The sequence below is a fragment of the Periplaneta americana genome, chromosome 14 (genome assembly GCF_040183065.1).
Source record: "Periplaneta americana isolate PAMFEO1 chromosome 14, P.americana_PAMFEO1_priV1, whole genome shotgun sequence".
NCBI lineage: Eukaryota > Metazoa > Arthropoda > Insecta > Blattodea > Blattidae > Periplaneta > Periplaneta americana.
Genome location: NC_091130.1, coordinates 110,983,595 through 111,001,525, shown reverse-complemented (window position 1 = coordinate 111,001,525; position 17,931 = coordinate 110,983,595). Strand labels below are relative to the sequence as shown.

Genomic DNA, 17,931 nt, shown 5'->3' with positions numbered 1-17,931 from the left:
CCGTAGGTTCTAATCTCGGTCGGAACATGAGTGCATGTGTCTTACGTATATTGTTCTATGTTATTTAAGTTCAGCTTCAAAGTGTTGCCGACCTCACGTAATAAGTCTTGCACCAAGTGTTTGTCAATCTTTAAGAAACGGGAGACAACAGACTTTACTTTGGGAAAGTTAACCTAAAATATTACTTTCTTGAAGAGTTATTGATGACTATTACCAATTCGACTATTACCAATTTAAATTTATTCACAATTTACATTTTAAATGAAATACATATGAATAGATACCCGAAATCAGTAGCGGCTGGTGGTCAAAATAATGAGTGTGCTACAATCTCTATATCGGCCTACTGTATACACTTATATGCATTTATCTTAATTTGAGACTTGCCTAGTGACGAAATATGGAGTTCCTTCCTACTGCAGAACTTGTCAATTACTCTGGTGTTAAACGTTAAATCCCTCCATCCTGGACATTATACTCTTTTCTATTGACAGTATTGCAAGAGCAGTGAGGCGATCCTGGGATATAGTGTTCCTTAAAAACGTTTTTATGCGTTTCAAGCAAGAAAAACATCTTTCTGGCTCAGCAGTGGTCATTGGTGTTGTAACCAAAATATTTAACAACTTCGTTACTTCACAGAATGGATCCCGTGAATTGTTAGAGACTATGTTTTGTAACAATTGAACAGCCATCTATATTTCGGAAGTCGGATCTTCCGTATAGAACTCCAAGTCGTGTCTTTAACATTCTTTTGTTCAGTACAGTATAGCTGTTGACAGCAACTTCAAGATCGCGTTCAGGAAAATTATGCAAAAAATTGTAAAAAAATTCGCTGTTTAACAATTTTGTTGCGTCTAGGTAGCTTAAAGATTGGAAACGATGAGTAGTTTCCTGAATTATACGGTTACATACCTCCTTGGCATCAATTTTCTGGGATTCAATTTTCCGTCGCTTGCTGATTGATTCAGGAGGAACCTCAAAAAACTGGTAGATGGCAGCAGCAGTCGAACATTTGAATTACCAAATACATTGTACATAGTTCCGAGTTCCTCCACAAACAAGCATTCTTTCCTTACGCTTTACTTTTGCAATCTCCAAGCTGTGTTGTGCTGAAGCTGACTAGCACTTCCCCGCGTAAAAATAGCCAATCAGAGCAATTATTTCAGCTTCGCACATGCGCATTAACTGTCTACATTCTCATGTAAGTTTTGAGTAGCACAACGAACCCCCTGAGGCACCAAAGAGCGAAGAGCGAAGACTAAACACTCTATAACGCGTCATGAACATAATAACGGGAAATTGTCAAATGGCAGATCAAATACTATGGTATTGCAAACACTTTATTTGAGCAAAAATTATCATTGTGCTGTAGCACTGTAGCACATAAGGACGGGCCGCCCCTGCCCGAAATGAGTATATGCTCGTGCTCGGGTACAATCCAGTAGTCTACATAAATTTTACAGAGATCAATAATAATGTTGATGATAGAAATAATAGTAATAATAATAATAATAATAATAATAATAATAATAATAATAATAGAATAACCGTGACGGAGATGGTACAAAGATAGTAATACAAATTAATTCATTAATAATAATAATAATAATAATAATAATAATAATAATAATAGTAATAATAATAATAATAATAATAATAATAAAACAAGAATATTTACAATAATAAAATAAATACTAAGACGGTTAAAATAAAATATAAACCACTTAGCCACAGTTAACACAATTTAAATAAGCATATAATAACCAGGAAGAAAATGACGAACTCGAAAATCAACAGAAAAGTTCATTGTATCGCAGACGACAGCAACCGCCATATTGACATTGTGTTATGAATTATTGGTAGTAGGGGGGAGCCGAAGGTCTATGTAACTGCCGTTCTCTTCGAATCTTCTCATACAATCATGGGAAGTTAATGCTGAAAACCAAATGTCTACGAGTCAAACTGTTCATTATTACCAGAATAAATACAAATAATACTGAAATATATTAATCAAGTTTCAGTTATAGACCTCCCCTTTTGTGCAAGAGGTATCATATCAAAATATTTTATGAATGCCGGGGAAAATATAAATTTCAAGAACTCTCTAGTGACAGAGATAGTGACAAGTACAATCAAGTGTATCTGTGGCAATGCTAAGAAATCAATTAATGGATATATACACTGTTATTAATTAAGAAAATGATGTATTTATATTTATTATAATGTTTTATCTTATAGGTTACATGCATCAGATAAATACAATAAATATTAGTACCATATAATGCTAGTAACACTTAAAAAATAATAACATTTGTCAAATATCATACAAACATTTTCACTTTATTTTTGAACTTAAGAATGTGTAAATTACTTAGGTCTGGATTATTTTTCAATGATACCATATTCGCAATGCAGGCAATAGACACATTTGAAGAGGTAATAAGTACATTTATGGACAGATATTTTAAAATTATTACAAAAAATACAGAATGATTTATATGGAACTAACACATATCTTTGTTTATTTCAAAACGAATGATGCTAACCACCTGTGGTTTTGCAGATTCATGTTCAGTCAACTAACAAAAATAAGGAAGAGATAAGAGTGTGGGTGGATAACCAGGGTAGAACTATTGACAGATATAAATGGAAGAGGGAGCTACAGGACACATTTCTCACTAACTTAATGAACAGCTTCAGGGAGGGCGAAGGGAATCGGCGGAGACGCTGACAAATATTTTAAGAACGGCAGGGGGTAATATGGTGGAACGAAGAAAGAATAAGGGGAGCAAACGGGATGACTGGTATGACGACGAATGTAGGGTAGCTAAGAAGATGGCTGAAGAAGCCCTAAGAATATTTAGACGGGTAGGGAATGTTGCTAGTAGGATAAGATATGTTCAATTGAGGAGAAATTACAAAGATATCACTCAGCTCAAAAAGACTGACTGGCAACTCAGGAAAGCAGGTGAGCTGACTAGAGTGGTAGAGAACGGGGATATATCTGAAATGTGGCACACTATTAAAAGAATAAGAGGTGGGGGAGTGAGGAACGAAATTACACCAGAAGTATGGCGGGAATATTTTAGGGGCGTTTATGGGGAAGGAGAGATGCGGGGGGGGGGGTAGTGGTAGGACCGGAAGAATTATTGAAATTTCCGGAGGTTCTGGAGCTGGACGCAGAGATTTCACGAGGAAAAATTAGAAAAGCAGTTTCCTCTTTGAAGAATAATGATAATTTTTATACCTAAAATGTGGAGTATCTTTGGGAGATTACTAACCTCTAGGCCAGGTATGTTCAAAATTATTGTAAAAGCACCGATTACACGAATGGTGCTGCACTGTAACACACACAGTGTACGGACTGGGCTCCGCAACTACTTTGCAGCACAGCCCGTGTTATGGCTCACATATTCTTACAAATACTGAATAATAAACTGAATTTTTTAAAAAAGGAAAGAGTATACACTGTAATATTCAGTTATTACATTATTTATTATGTTTAATATAGTTGTGATGTTATTATATCATAGGTAGTGTTATTTTCATATTCCACCATATATTGTGGTCTATTCAGCATGTGCATTCTTTTCTGCAAGTAATATGAAATCTATTTCCAACGAATTTACTGCAATGCACAACTGGCTCAAAAGATACTCATCTGTTAATCGGGATATATGTTTGGGTTTAGCAATCTTCATTCTTGAAATTAATTGTTCGCACACATATGTCGAGGTGAAGGTAGCTAATATAGTGGCGGCGAATAAGCTCATCTTGGGATATTTCGTTTTATTCATTTTTTAATTCTTCTATGCTTGTCAAGTCATATTCTCTGCATTTAGTTCTGAATTCTACGTCACTTTGTAAATCAATTAACGCATCCTGGAACTGCACTCTTACGAATTGTACATTTACTATGAAAGAATTGACAAAAAGATTAATATCACTCTCCATACATCTTAAACCACTAAATCTATGTTCTGTGAATTCACATTTGAGCTGTGCCAGTACGGAGATATAATTAACTATATTTTGCTCAGGCAGTAATTGTTCGACCCTCTTCATTCTTTGGCCTTTCATAAAGTGCTTTCAATTCTTGAAAGTGTAGTGCACGTTGCAGCCCTGAAAAAATTATTTTATCATAACATATATTCCTGTTGCAATAAAATCAAACAATAATAATAATAATAATAATAATAATAATAATAATAATAATAATTGTAATGGCCTAATAACAGTAATAATAACAACAGTAATAATAAATAATATTAGTAATAATAATAATAATAATTGTAATAGGCCTAATAATAGTAATAATAATAATGACAGCAATAATAATAATAATTATTATTATTATAGGCCTAATAATAGTAATAATAAGAATATTAATAATAATAATAATACTAATAATGACAATAATCATAATAATAGTAATAATAATAATTGTAATAATAGGCCTAATAATAATAATAATAATAACGTTGGTATATGAATACATATTACAGAAAACAGCTTCCCTATCACTTCGGCATGTTCTGGATGCCAGAGCCTATAATTTCGTCTTATGTTGCTCAGTAATATTCCTGACAGTACCTTACAACATAGTAAACACTTCACGTTTTCACCGAACATACAACAAAAATAGTCTTCCTCCCACACTATACGGAATATTTGTTTTGTTACACAAGGTTTTGACTGTGTCATTGTCCGGTAATGTTCGTACATTTACGTCTAGTCATGAAACGAGCGGACCCGGGTTCAAATCCTGGTTGGGGCAAGTTACCTGGTTGAGGTTTTTTCCGGGGTTTTCCCTCAACCCAATAAGAAAAAATGCTAGGTAACTTTCGGCGTTGGACCCCGGACTCATTTCGCCGGCATTATCACTTTCATCTCATTCAGACGCTATATAACCATAGCAGTTGAAAAGCGTCGTAAAATAGCAAACAAAATAAAAAAATAAAAATCGTACATTTACTAAGTAGTTGAATTGTCTTTCGCAGTCATCCGTCGAGCTTCGAACGAAGAACAGCACGCTCTACATTCGAAGGTTGTGATTACAGAACGTAATCGGGAGTCGGAGAATGAGCATACCTGCTCTAGGCCTACAGCAAATATTGAAAATTCTTTATTTATTCGGATGGAAATTCACTTAATGACCAGTTTTTCATTGCACGAGATTCCCCTTCACGCGATTCGCAGATGTTTATTCTTTATTCCTTATTGTTGTTGGCAACTGTTTTCGACATTTTGTTTTAGTCACTGATAATGCATTACACATTAAATCAACGGCTCTTCCTTGTGAAGCAATACTGGATTACGAATTCAATTACAGCTACTCAAAGGGCATACCAGGGAGAATTTGGTGTCCATAATCCCCCAAAGAAACACAATACTGGGCTGGTAAACAAATTGCAAATAACTTGATCTCTGGTGAGTGAAAAAGGCAAGCATCGTTCATCTAAGCTGCCCGACAAGTGGCCATTAACATGGAACGACGTGCATTTGCTATAGATTATTACAGCGATGTACCGAAGTATATATGATATTTCCATGCAGGAATTCTGCGTTATCGTATGATGACGGATCGGTGGAGAGGAGAAAAATTCTCTCCGGCACCGGGGTTTGAACCTGAATTTTCAGCTGTACTTGCTCACGCCCTATCCACTAAGCCACACCGAATTTCCAATTCCGATGCCGGATTGAATCCTCTCAGTTTAAGCCCCACCTCTTAGTTTCCCTTTAGTGGCAACCCTCATGCACTGTGTCACAGATGTGTGACAGTAGCACAAGTTCAACACACTAATGTGCAGAGGTGCACTCATTACGTGTGACTGATTTAAGACGGCGATTATTCCGTCCGATCTCGCTGAAACCCGCGAAGCAATCTGTAATGTAGATTTCTGCTGGGCTAGTAAATAGTTTTATTAATTAGTGCTGTGTTAAAATGTCAGGGTGTATATGTGCTGTTTATAACTGCTACAATTACAGCATTACAAACTCCTCCAAATCGTACTTTCGATTTCAGAGCGATCATAAAACGTGAGCCAACAACATTCTTTAGTAGGCCTAATGCCTTCGTCTCTGTGTTGATAGAACAATAAAAATTTGCCTTTTTAATTTAGGCCTAATAAATGAATAGAAGTTAAAATGTATTGGAAATTTTAAGGCTTTAGCAAATTAAGTTTTATTGTTCTCCACATGCCTTTACTAATTATTACAAGCATCAGATTATTATCCAATTTTTCTTTGCAGCTCTCAGGAATGGATATACAGGGTGTTTCAGAAATACGGGGCATAATTTCAGGTATGTATTTCCCACATGTAGACAATCAAAATAGTTCATTACAACATGTGTCCGGAAATGCTTTATTTCCGAGTTATGGCCTTCACAACATTGAAATTCACCGGAACGTTTTTCTTTCCGCAGGTCGTTGCCGTCAAAGGAGACATTGAGAGGGCACTCTGACAGTTCATTCCGAGGCGAAGGTTACATTCAGTGTTGTGTAGGCATTAGACTGTGCGACATGTATTCAAATCAAGACCTGGCAGAGATACACTTCATGTACGGTAAGGCGGACGGCAATGCTGCGCTGGCTCGTCGTTTGTACCAGGAGAGGTACCCACAGCGACAATGTCCAGATCGGAAGACATTTGTACGTCTCCATTACCGTCTGTGCGAGTATGGAAAATTTAACTCTCCTGGTTTGGGAAGGGGACGACCAAGATCTACAACTCCAGAAGTACAGGAGGAGATTCTGGAGGCTGTGAACATGACTCCTTCTATCAGCACACGAAGGGTAGCGTTGCAAGTGAATGTTCCTCATACGACTGTCTGGAGACTGTTGAAAGAGTATCAATTGTATCCTTATCATTTGCAACGTGTACAGGCCCTGTCACCAGCAGATTACCCTGCACGAACGAGTTAGGTTCTGTCAGTGGTTCTTGCAGCAGTGTGGTGTAAATCCGAACTTTCCTGCCTTAGTATTATTTACAGATGAAGCACAGTTCACACGAGATGGCATAAGAAATTTCCACAATCAGCATGTATGGGAGTATGAAAACCCACGTGCAACTGTTCCATCTCATCACCAGGTGCGGTTCTCCCTCAACATGTGGGCCGGTATCATTGGTGATCGATTAGTTGGACCCCATGTACCTGTAAACAGACTTACGGGGCAGGCGTACACAAACTTCCTGGAAAACACCATACCTCATGTTTCAGAAGACACTCCAATGATCAATCGTCAACACATTCACTTCTTGCATGATGGCGCTCCTGCACACTTCAGTCGTACGGCTCGCCGGTACTTGGATCGAAGGTTTCCTGATCGATCGATGGATAGGTAGAGGTGGCCCAATTTCTTGGCCTCCACGCTCACCTTATCTGAACCCTCTCGATTTCTACTTGTGGGGCCATTTAAAATCATTGGTTTATTCGTCTCCGGTGCCTGATTTGGAATCCCTTCGGAATCGAATTGTGTCATGTTCTGAGGACATACGCAATACTCCTGGAGTTTGGGATCGTGTTCGCAGGTCAATGAGACATCGATGTGAGGTCGGTATTCAAGCAGGAGGTGAACATTTTGAACATCTTCTGTAATGACAACGACCTGCGGAAAGAAAAACGTTCCGGTGAATTTCAATGTTGTGAAGGCCATAACTCGGAAATGAAGCATTTCCGGACACATATTGTAATGAACTATTTTGATTGTCTACATGTGGGAAATACATACCTGAAATTATGTCCCGTATTTTTGAAACACTTTGTATAAAGCGTTATTGTAAATTCAGCTTTAATTTTAGAATTAATTTTCTGTCACTAAAGCAAACAAAAAAATGTAACAATTTATTACGGAAAGTAATACGAAATATGCAATATTTATCAAAATATGCAGCTTTGATATGAAATAATAACGTTACAGTAAATACTATTCAACATTTCTTAAGTGTTTCATATATTATTCCACATTAGTACCTCACGTTTTAAACAATAGTCCGATTTCCGCTATGTTAAATTGTATTTGTGATCGTAATAGCATACCTCTCCGCTAGATGTCAGCTTCGCGGCATTTCGCACTCACGTCAATGCTGCTAGTATACAGTTGTCCGATATTATTGTAGTAAAGTATTTGGTTATTCAGCATAGGGTAAAGGTTGGTAATATTGTAATAATTATTTTCGAAAATTTATTACAATTTTACTGAGCGAGAGGAAGAACGGTTTTTTGCGTCAACGTATTAAAGGAATGTTCGTGGTCAAGTTTCTGCACAAAACCTTCTTTCGCTCAGTAAAATTGTAATAAATTCTGAAATTCACAATATTACCAACCTTTACCCTACATACATACATACATACATGCACACATACATACATACATACATGCATGCATGCATGCATGCATACATGCACACATACATACATACATACATACATACATACATACATACATACATACATACATACATACATACATACATGCACACATACATACATACATACATACATACATACATACATACATACATACATACATACATACATACATCAGTCAGTAAGTTATCTCTTTGTTGCCAACACTTATTTCAAGCTATAACATGAATAAATTGTTAAAATTAATGAAAATATACCTTACTTGAAGGATACGTGGATTATTATTCACTTTTAGTTTCCGCAGGAATCAGTTTCAACAGACTACTGATCTGTTGATACCGGAAGAGTAACAGTATGGGAACATAATCAATGAAACGAAATAATTTCATTTGGAAAGTGCATGAAGCAAATAGTTACGTGACTCAGTGATATAGTCAGAACAGAGTTCACTTAAACCTGTTACCCATTACCTTAATTAGTTGCGTGACCAAATCGAAGTGCGCACATGTGTGGTACAGGACAGGAATAGACAAGTGCATAAGTAAAGCGAGCAGCCATGTGGAAAGATGTACGATTAATATTAATCAACGAAATTGCTAAACACATCACTGTGCTGAAGAGAGGTTACATTCTTTAATAATACATGCATGTATGAAACGGTTGTTTGGGGAATAAATCTGTTACATAAACTACTTATTTAATTAACCTCTGAAAGGAAAGTTATTTTCATTTCGCGTGTTTGAAATTAATTTTATGATTTCGTGTTTAACATTTTTTTTTTTTACAAATGGTTGTTTGAAAGAAATTTCCCTTCCTTGCCGAAGTTTTCTCCATTCCTGGGTATTTCAGTATTGTGACTGCAAGTTTAGCATTTGTAACGGTATGTTGGTTCAAATGGATAACACATCAAAGAAAGAGACATAAAATCATTGTTACAATTTGTTGAACAACTACACACATATATGAAAGAGTTAATGAATAAAAACCACGTATGATGAAGGATCGGTGAAGCGGAGAAAAATTCTCTCCGGCACCGGGATTCGAACCCGGATTTTCAGCTCTACGTGCTGACGCTCTGTCCACTAAGCCACACCGGATTCCAATTCCGATGTCGGATTGAATTCTCTTAGTTTAAGTTCCACCTCTTAGATTCCCTTTAGTGGCCAACCCTCATGCATTGCGTCACAGATGTGTGACCGTGGCACAATGTCCAACACACTAATGTGCAGAGGTGCACTCATTACGGGTGACTAAGTGGCCGGGATCCGACGGAATGAGCGTCGTCTTAAATCACTAAGTGATTATATACGTATATCATATCATTGCGTTGTACCGAAGTACATATGAGTGTTGGCCACTAAAGGGAAACTAAGAGGTAGAGCTTAAACTGAGAGGATTCAATTCGACATCGGAATTGGAATCTGGTGTGGCTTAGTGAATAGAGCGTCAGCACGTAGAGCTGAAAACCCGGGTTCGAATCATGGTGCCGGAGAGAATTTTAATCCGCTCCACCGATCCTTCATCATGTGATAACACAGAATTCCTGCACGGAAATTTCATATATACTTCGGTACATCGCAATAATAAAAACCACGTTGATAATTCTTTCTTTGCGGTTTTCTCTTTCTGTTCTTCCTTAATTCTCTCCTTTCTTTCATTTTGTGTTAATCCTTCGTCTTCCTTCTTTCATATGTATTTCTCCCCTTCCTTTATTCTTAATGTTTTCATCGTAACAATTCAAGTACGAAGGACAAAATATTTGCCAGTTGTCAATTTCAGTGCACATTTATGTGAATTTTTATCCAAAGCATAATTTTATATCGGAAATATGTCGTTGATTTCTAATGCTGGTACATAACAAGTAAGTTACTCGCATGTCTCAACTAATCTCCGCTTAGTTACTGAATGGATTCTCTATAGGGGCGGTAGACAACTCCGCATTTTTCTTACCGCCACCCGAAATAGATATATGAATTACATAGGCTCATATTTGGAAAGCATATTTAATTCCACATATTCAGGGCAATAACATGAAAAAATAGGTCCAAAAATAAACACTTCTTGAAACGCTATAATACAGACTTTTTATTCCATAGTCACTGTACAGAACACAAATGACGGGAAGGTATTCAGTTCACTTCCTTTACCTGAAGGCAAGGAGAAGGTGTCTCTTAATTGCACCGACAAAGTTTGGAATCGGATAGACAAACTTTTAATTTCGGAATATGTATTATATGTCTTTCTCGTGTTAATTTTTTACCGTACATGTTTCAGCCTGTTATGGGCCATCTTCAGAACTGGTTGGTGCTGGTCTTGGCGCCTTTTTTGTGTTTCCTGTGGGGGTGTGTTTGTGTAGTGTAATGTGGAGTAAAAGACTATGTGTGTTCTGAAATTGAATTGTGTGTTAAGAATTTCATTTGGATGTGTTTTTGTGTCTAATTGAAGGGTTCAGAACCATAGCGGGCCAAGCGCCATTTATTAAAAACGGAGAAAGCAAGGGTTAAAGTTAAGTAAATACCATAATTTAATGAAGATTGACATATCATTTTAATTTTAATGTGCATACTTTGTCTTACTTGCTATATGTTTCGTTAAATTATGGTAATCACTTAATTTTAACTCTTGTTTCCTCCGTTTTTAATAAATAGCCCACTATGGCTATGAACCCTTCATATATTTAGTATTGTTCTAGTGTGTTTAGTTTCTGGTTTTTTGTTTGAGTATGTAGAATTTCCATGTCTGTCTTTATGTCTCTGTAGGTGTCGTTAGCATTTGTGATGTGTTCTGCATATGTGGAAGTGTTTTGTAGTTTTGTTATGGCTGTGATGTGTTCTTTGTAACGTTTTTGAAATGATATGCCTGTCTGTCCTATGTAGAAGTTGTTGCATTTGAGTTTGTATACGCCTGTGTGGTTGTATTTGTTTGTGTTGTTTGTGTGTTGAGATGTTTTTGTAGAGTATTATTTGTTCTGTATGCGATGTTGTAATTTAATTTCTTCAATGAGGTTGCAATCTTGTGTGTGTTTTTGTTTTCGTATGTTAGTGTGATGTATTTTTTGTATTCTTGTGTTTGTGTTGTATTCTTATGTTTTTTTTATTATTATGTTTTGACTTTCTTATTATGTTGTCTATTATGTTAGGGTTGTATCCGTTTTCTTGTGCTATGTATTTGTGTTTAGCTCTTTTTTGTAGTCTTGTTGGCTTATTGGTATGTTGAGTATTCTGTGTACCATTGTTCGGAATGCGACTTGTTTGTGATGGTGGTTGGATGTGTTGTGTATGTGTGTTGTTGTTGTTGTTGTTGTTGTTGCTGTTATTGTTATAAGTTTTCTGTAGATTTTGAATGTGTGTTTGTTGCCGAATTTAGTTGTGATGTCCAGAAAATTTATGGATTTGTTGTTTTCAATTTCTAACGTGCAGTGTGTAGCGTTGGATGTATTTTGTTTAAGTGTTGATGCACGTTTTGCATCTATCTTTTGTTTCCTTTGTATAGTATTAGTATGTCATCTACGTATACGTATCTGTGCCAATATATGATGTTGTCTGCGTGTTTGTTGTTGTCTTTGTTTAGTATATAATGTCTGTTCTATGTTGCGGTATGAATATTTCTGCTAGTATGCTGGAAATGGGTGATCTCAAGTGGTATGTACATGGATAAACTTTTAATAACACTTTTGATGAGCAAGAAATGGGCAACAGTGTATAGAATTCAGGCTGCGGTGTTTTTTTATTATTTGAATTTTTGTGTATTTTAGGGTTAAATGAATACCTGTAACATTAATAGTTTGTTTATTAAATCAAGTAATTAATTTTTTTATTGTTCAATACCTCTATCTCTGTAAGCTCGCCCTATTAATGACATAAAACCTTGTTGCACTGAAACGAAACGTCATAACTCATTTGTTCCTTAACAAAAGTGGTTTAAAAATATTATCTATCCGATCCCAACGTTGTCGATCTAATTTACAGACGCTCTGTATGTTACAGTCAGAGGAAGACTTCGTGTTGGATATAAGATTTGTTGCACGCATCAGTACTTCTAATATAGAGCGGTATTTCACATTTTCGTGACAAAGATAACTCCTGGTTACAATTATTTTTATCTGAAATCAGTACATTGATTTACATAACCACCATCCGCAGTGAATAAATTTTAAGCTATAAGACATTACCACGAAGTGAAGACAAGCAACTAGAAGCATTTGAAATGCGGATATAGCTACCGGTGTAGCTCAGTCGGATAAGGAGTTTGCCTGCCGATCCTGAGCTGCGCTCGTGCGCGGATTCGATTCCCGCTTGGGCTGATTACCTGGTTGGGGTTTTCCCGAGGTTTTCCCCAACCATAGCCTAAGGCAAATGTCATGTAATGTATGGCGAATCCTCGGCCTCATCTCGCCAAATAGGCTATCATCTCGCTATCACCATTCCATCGACGCTAAATAACCTGGTAGTTGATACAGGGTCGTTAAATAACCAAGTTAAAAGAAAAATAAATGCGGATATGGAGAAGAATGGAGAGTGAGATATGGGCAGGGAGATTAAGAAATGAAGCTCTGCTAGAAAGAGTGGGTGAAGAAATAATAAAGCTGAAACTGATTAGAACAAGGAAAAGGAGTTGGTTGGGTCACGGGCTCAGAAAAAACTGCCTACTGAAGGATGCACTGGAAGGAATGGTGAACGGAAGAAGAGTTCGGAGCAGAAGAAGATATCAGATAATAGACGACATTAAGATAACTTGTCGGCCTCAGTAGCGTAGTCGGTATAGCGCTGGCCTTCTATGCGCGAGGTTGCGGGTTCGATCCCGGCCCAGGTCGATGGCATTTAAGTGTATTTAAATGCGACAGGCTCATGCCAGTAGATATACTGGCATGTAAAAGAACTCCTGCGGGACAAAATTCCGGCACATCCGGCGACGCTGATATAACCTCTGCAGTTGCGAGCGTCGTTATATAAACTATAATTAAAAAAAATTAAGATAACTGGATTATATGCTAAGACTAAGAGGAAGGCAGAAAATAGGAAAGACTAGAGAATGCTGGATTTGCAGTGAAATACCTACCCTTGAGTGGAACACTTATGTATGTATGTGTATGTATGTAAGATTACTTTTAATTAATATCATCATCATTATCATCATCATCATCAACAACTTCATAGCTTGGATCCAATTGTCTCTTTCAGTTTCCAAACTAATTTTGAACTTGTTGCTCCATCGTTTTTCTTGGCGTCCTCTACTCCTTTTTCCGCTTCATGGGTTGTAAATGGAATAGGACATGTCGCAACCTAGATTCATCCATCCTTAAAATATAATTTAAATATTCATCTTGTTTCTTTAAAATCTTGTCATTCAAATTGAAAATGTTACGTTATGACCATTTATCTTCGTTAGTGATTTTGTGTGTGACTTTATGCCTGTAACTGAACGTAAAAATTTCATTTTGGCAACCTCTTTGCTTTCTCTTAGTTTCTTTGTTAAGATTCAACATTCGGATCCATATAGCAGCATTGGGACTACATTACTTTATAAAATTTTAGTAATATCTGCTTCCTTGTTTTATGAAGAAGGGTTATTTTAAAGTACCACATAATCCTTCAAATAATGCCATTGGTTTTTCCCGAAGAATGCCATTATTTTAGATTTCTCTTTTGATATATTTAGATTATATTTATTAATTGTTTTAGATAATATGTATGTACATTGCTATTTGAAGATAATCTTTGTTGTAGGCTGGTATTGCTTGATAATCTGCGAAAAGAAGTTCAACAAATGTGTCCCCTCATCAAAAGGTAAGTTATCCTGCCAATCTCTGATGACATGTTTAAATATATATTAAGTAAAATGGGAGACAGAGGGCAACCTTGTCTAACTCCTTGATTTGTAACTTTTTTATTTTTACTCCTTTCTTTCCCAGTTGATACAATACTGTAATATTCGTTTCCTTATATAAACTTTCAATGGCTCTTATAAGATGTTGCGGGAAGCCTTTAATATGTAAAATTTCCCATAAAAGATTTCTTCTGACCATGTCAAACACTTTAATGTTATCAATAAAACAGATGTAAGTGGGAAGATTGGACTCTTTCGTCTTTTCTATTAACTGCTGCATTGAAAAGACAGAGTGACATCATTTTGTTTTTACTAACATTTTCAATATTTACCTGACTATTACTTTGGATTAATAATTGAGAACCGAAACACTGTTTGCTACCCCCTTCCACGGCCGAAGTTTGATGACACTAAATATAATAAAAATAACTTCACTAGCTATAGGAGGGAAGAAAAGTAGTGCATCCATTTACGTAAAATAGGAATTGTTACGATTTTGAGTTTGATCATTTTTATTAGGTTTTTATTTAATCAAAATACAGTACAGTATTAACAGTAAGTGTTTTTACTCACTAGCTGAACTATCCAGGCGGACGTATTTATTACTCATTGTATATTATAGTCTACTGTCTACAGCACATTAGCATACACTATTTACAGTGCATTTAAAATTTAAAAGTAATCAAAATATGGATATTAAAACAAATTATTGAAAACATTGGTCGTTCATTTCGATACAGGTTTCAGATCTTTTGTGCATATTATCAAAGACGTTTTCAAACATATCTTCTGAAATTTAATGTATGGTTTCTTGAATGTAATTATTTAATTCTTCTATCGTTGTAGGATGTTTAGCAAACACAACTGTTTCACAGTAACCCCAAAGAAATAATGCAATGCCATGCATGTGTGAGCCATAATCCTGCGCCAGTTGAAATAATTCTGTACCTACTCAATAACAGTGTACGTTACGTAGTGTCAATTCAGTTTTTACTTCTGCCCGATCCGCATAGATAAATTTACTCAGATATGCTACTGTACGTCCATGTGGTTATGTTGGAAGGTCTTAGAAAGGGGGGGAATCATGTGACAACTACTTACTTAACCCTTTGAAGGCCAAATTAATTTTTTATGTTTTTCTTATCATGGATCATACCAAAGTTTCAATAATGTTTTTTTCAACATTTTAACTTTGCACACAATTTCAAAACACAGATGGCACCTCTATGTATAGTCAGGAGGTGTTTTCTTGGTGGAATATCCGTGCCATAAAATTTAGAAAGAAAGAAAACAGTAGTTCTTCTGAATTACCACTATGCTGCAAAGGATTAACTGCGCCCTTTTATTTAAATTATTTTAAATAGGTGTATAATATTACGTACAAGTCAAATTCCTAACAGCAAATGTTTTCAGAAAAGAGCTAAGACATCTCAGCCACTAGCCTTTATAGAGGAGCCAGCAGAAACGGGTGGGGGAAACCGGGATGCGACGTAACTAAACGGACGCACAGTACCTGTGCGAAAATATGATTCATTAGTGAGTGAATGCTCTTTATTTATTGAAAAATATGATCATATTTCTGGAACTCACTCTGTGCTATTTACTACGTCTATAAGACGACTTTGCGGCTTTGGTTGTGTGTAAAAGTTTGCTAGTAGAAGGAGTGGGAGTGAAGTACATTAAAAAACTCAGGTGCAATAAAAACTGAAGTAAAAATAAAATGATGTCCTTGTACAGTCTGGACATAAGTGTCTTTTACGGAATCCGTTTTGTGCTTCTAATAAATATAGTTCAGTTATGATCTTAGCATATATCTTGTGTATATAGAAGTTAGAAGACGTATCCCTTTATAATTCTCACATCTTTTGCGGTCTCCTTTTTTGAAAATGGGTACTACAATAACTGAGTTCCATTCCTCCAGAACTGTGCCACTTTTCGAACATCAATTTAGCAATGCTAGTAACTTTAAAAGAAAACAGGTTAAGGCGCTTGCCTGCCGGTCTGAACATGCACTCGGGCGCGGGTTCGATCCCAGCTTGGGCTAATTACCTACTTGGGTTTTTTCCGAGGTTTTCCCCAAGGTGAATGCTAGGTAATCTATGGCGAGTCCTCGGCCTGATCTCGCCAAACACCATCTCGCTATCACCAATTCCATCGACGCTAAATAACCTAGTAGTTGATACAGCGTCGTTAAATAACCAACTAAAAAATGTCAGGTGAAGAATGAAATGCGTCCAGTTCTACCTTGTGTAAGTTTCTCCATTCTCCTATAACTTCATCTCGCTTAGCCCCAAGTAGTTTCCTAAGTACCTTATTTTCGAATACCCTTAGCCTCTGTTCCTCTCTCAAAGTGAGAGTCCAAGTTTCATAACCAGAAATTAGAACTGGTAATATAATTGTTTTATAAATTCTAACTTTCAGGTTTTTGGGTGCAGACTAGGTGACAAAAGCTTCTCAACCAAATAATAACAGGCATTTCCCATATTTATTCTGCGTTTAACTTCCTCCCGGGTATTATTTATATTTGTTACTGTTGCTCCAAGATATTTGAATTTTTCCACCTTTTCGAAGGATGAAATTCTAACTTTCCATTTCGTACTATGTTCTGGTCATGAGACATAATCATATACTTTGTTTTTTCGGGATTTACTTCCAATCCTATCGCTTTACTTGCTTCAAGTAAAATTCCCGTGTTTTCTGTAATAGTTTGTGGATTTTCTACTAACATATTCACGTCATCCGCATAAACAAGCAGCTTATACAGTATAACCCATTCAGTTCCAAACCCTCTCTGTTTTCCTGGATTTTTCTAATGTCATACAACATTTTCATTCATATGTGGAAAATTTAATGAATGACATTTTACAAATCAAAATAAAAAAAAAAATTGAAATCGAATGAAAAGTATGAAATTAGTTATTCGATATTTATATTTTCCTGTCGAATGGATTCAATGTAAGCGATAGTTTCCATTGAAAATGAAAATCGTCCTGCTGAGAAATCTCATGTGCACGCGTAGCATATGCTACAGACCATCTTCCCTTATCTTTTACATGACATTATTTTCATGGGGCTAATGGCTTTGTTTTCTCTTCCGATAGTAATCGCATTTAGGATTTTTTTTTTCAAACTAAAAATTTATCTCCATCGATTGGAAACGAACACGTGGACATTGAATTTTGAGGTAATTACAAGACGTTTAGCCTATGGGGACTATTCAAGAGTATACAGATGTGTGAATATATACTGCCAGTTCAGAGTAGCGTAGGTATATGTGTAGGCTATGGAAGAAATAAAGATACAGATTCAAACTGGACATCAAATCATGTCAGAAGAAATACCATTACGAAACCTTACCTCAATTTATGCCTACTACATCAATTTGAATTGGCAGTCAACAATTCGTCATTCCTATGTTGCCATAATCGTAGTTTAACAACCTTATAAAATGACACGATATCCAGATACAAATTGCGAACAGAGACTAGCATCCAGTGAACGAGAATATTTATGTGACAGGTAGTCGTGACGAGATGCTATCGGTATATATTTACATAACTTAACATACACCTCTGCGCTTTAAGTGCAGTCGAAATGTTGTCATAGCGGGTGAGCTAAGAGTTGGGCACACACCAGTTAGAAACCTGAAGCCCTTGCAATTTCTGCAATTAGAGATAATCGAAATACTCTTAACACACGCAATACTCTTACAGTATACTTAAGAATTATGCATCA

At 36.2% G+C, this 17,931-nt stretch overlaps 1 long non-coding RNA gene across 1 annotated transcript in view; it reads left to right on the top strand.

The window, feature by feature from the left end:
- Positions 1-17,931, top strand: part of LOC138712959 (uncharacterized) — a 491,061-nt gene that overhangs the window by 207,734 nt on the left and 265,396 nt on the right. Inside the window, exon 2 of the long non-coding RNA XR_011335772.1 lies at positions 14,097-14,156. This is a non-coding gene — a long non-coding RNA (uncharacterized lncRNA). The remainder of the gene's footprint in view (positions 1-14,096; positions 14,157-17,931) is intronic.